This window comes from Chlamydotis macqueenii, assembly GCF_036417535.1.
Source record: "Chlamydotis macqueenii isolate bChlMac1 chromosome 9 unlocalized genomic scaffold, bChlMac1.mat SUPER_9_unloc_2, whole genome shotgun sequence".
NCBI lineage: Eukaryota > Metazoa > Chordata > Aves > Otidiformes > Otididae > Chlamydotis > Chlamydotis macqueenii.
In genome coordinates, this window is record NW_028238986.1 from 120001 (window position 1) to 122500 (window position 2500).

Genomic DNA, 2500 nt, shown 5'->3' on the forward strand with positions numbered 1-2500 from the left:
CGCTCGCGAGAGAGAGGGGGAGGGCCCGGCCCGGTCGGGGGAGGCGGCTCCCCCGACCCCCCTTTCCACCCCAGCCCCCGCACCGTGGCGGGGCTGCCGCGGAGCAGCCTCGCCGCGGCCGGCCCCGCCGGCCGGTCGCGCAGGGCGCAAAGGCCTCTCCAGGCGTTCCGGTCGGGCGCGCGCGGCGCCGTGCGGCGCGGCGGCGGCCGCCGCCGTCCCCCTGTCCTCGCCACCCTCCCCGCCCCCCCTCCGGGGGGGGCGTCGGGGTGGGGAGGCGGGGGCCGGGGACGGCTCTGCCGCCGCCGCCGCTTCCGGTGGGTGAGGCTCCCGCCGGGTCACGCCCCCCCCGCGCGCCAGCGGGGCGGCCCGAGCCACGGCTCTCCTCCCGGGCGCAGCGCCGGGCTACTGAGGGAAACCCCGGGCCCCGGGCAAGGAGGACGAGGCTGTGGCGGCGGATGTCGGGCGCGCCCCCGCGGGCGGACGCTCCCCCGGGGAGGCAGTGGGGGAGGCACCCCCGCGGGGCCTTCGGGTCGTTTCCCTCGCCCCAGGGCCAGGTACCTAGCGTCCGCGCTTCGGCGGCCCTCCCTCGGCCAGCGCCCGGGGGTCGAAGGCCGGCGGAGCCGGGCGGCGGTTTAAAGACTCGGGCGGCTCGGCACCAAGCCCCGCGGCGGGGGCGGCCGGCCGGCGGCAGTGCCTCGAGGGGGGCGGGAGTTTCTCCCGGAGACCCCCCCGGGGCAGCCGCCGGCCGCGCCGCTCGCCCCACGGGCAGCCGCGCCGGGGAGGGGCCGCACTGCCCCCCCCTCTCCGCGTTCCGGTCTCGGCGGAGAGACCGCGGCGTCGGTCGGCCGCGGCCGACCCGCCTGCCTCGAGAACGGGCGACGCACCCCCCCCGCCCTCGGCCGGGAGCGCGTGCTCTCCGGCGGGGGCCGGGTGGTGGGGGGGCGAGTTCCCCGCGGCGGGGGCTCGCCCGGCGGCTCCCGGGCCGCCGCGCCTCCGTCCGTCAGGGACGCCGCGCTGCGGCTCCGCTCCCTTTCCCTGCCCCGGCGAGCCCCTCGGCGGTCCGCCGCCGGCGAGGGCGGCACCCCGGCCGGGCGGCGGCGTCGCCGCTCGGCTTTGTCGGTCGGCCGGAGGGCGCCCGCCGCCGGCCGCGGCCGTCCCGTCCCGGGCCCCGCCCGTCGCTTCCGCGTCGCCCTTCCCGGCCGTCCCGCGGCTGGGCGGGCGAGCGGGCGCGGGGGCGCCCCGGTCCCGGTCTCCGCGTGGAAACGGGGAGAGCGGGGGGGGCGCCCCCGGCTTTGCCGCCGTCCGCCTTCCGCCGGGCGCGTGCCCGCGGAAGGGGGCCGAGGCGAGAAGCGGTGGCGGCGGTTTCGCGGGAGGGCAGCCGCTCCGGTGCGGCGGTGGGCGTCGTCCGGCGGGCCGCGGGCGGCGCGCCGCCAGCTCGGGCTCCGGTGGTCGCCGCCTCTCCGGCGCGGCGGCGGAGCCGCCGAGGCGTGTCGGCGGGGCGAGCCGGGGAAAAAAGGGAAGTCGGACGTGTCGGCAGCGCGGGGTGCGGAGGCGCGTGCGGGGCCGGCGGGGTGCCCCGTGTCGCGAGCGAGGCAGGCGGGCGGTGCTGCCGGGCGTGCGCCGCGGGCTCCGTGCGGGGGGCCGGGACGAGCCCGGGCGCCTGGGCCGCCTCCGAAGCGTGCAAGGTGCCTTTTTTCTCTCCAACCCTCTCCGCGGGGGAGGTTGGTCGGGGAGCGCGGGCTCCCTTTTCCCCGCCCGGCCCTTGCCGCTCGGAGTTTTTTTTTTTTTTTTTTTCATTTAAACCCTCTCCGTTGTGTGCTCGTACGGTCAGTCGAGGCGAGAGGCCTTCGTCCGTCTCGCCCGCTTCCCGCGGCGCCGGGCCGAGACCCTCCCCCCGCCTCCGCGCGTGCGGTGCGGGCGGGGTCCCGGCCGGTCGCCCGCCGGGCTGGCGGGGGGGGCGGGGCGGCGGGGCCGCCCTCAGAGAAAAGGGGGCCGCTCCTGGCGAGCGTTCCCGGCCCCTCCGCGCGCGCGGGGCGGTGCCGAAAGTCAGACAACTCTTAGCGGTGGATCACTCGGCTCGTGCGTCGATGAAGAACGCAGCTAGCTGCGAGAATTAATGTGAATTGCAGGACACATTGATCATCGACACTTCGAACGCACTTGCGGCCCCGGGTTCCTCCCGGGGCTACGCCTGTCTGAGCGTCGCTTGACGATCAATCGCCGGCTCGGGCGGCCGCCCTCGTCCTCGCGGGGCGGGAGGGCGGCGTCCGCAGCGGCGCGGCTGGGGTGCCTCGCAGGCCCGTGCCGCGGCCCGTTCGGCCACGAAGGGCCTTCGTCCCCCTAAATCGAGACTCGGGGAGTGCTCCGAAGCTCCCCGCTCCCGGAGGGGGGCCCGCTGGATCGGAGCTCGTCCCGCCGGGGCCGCCAGGGTTCGTCGGGCCGGTGGGGCCCGGCGCGGCGGTGGGGAGAGAGGCGGTTGTCGGGGTTTGGGGGGGGGTGA

General features: G+C 79.1%; 1 long non-coding RNA gene and 1 other non-coding gene across 2 annotated transcripts in view; both read left to right on the plus strand.

Moving 5' to 3' along the window:
- Positions 1-2500, plus strand: part of LOC147596210 (uncharacterized) — a 22185-nt gene that overhangs the window by 339 nt on the left and 19346 nt on the right. The window lies entirely within an intron of this gene.
- LOC147596211 (5.8S ribosomal RNA) lies at positions 2053-2205 on the plus strand. Its single transcript, XR_015261541.1, has one exon. It is a non-coding gene; the product is annotated as a 5.8S ribosomal RNA (ribosomal RNA).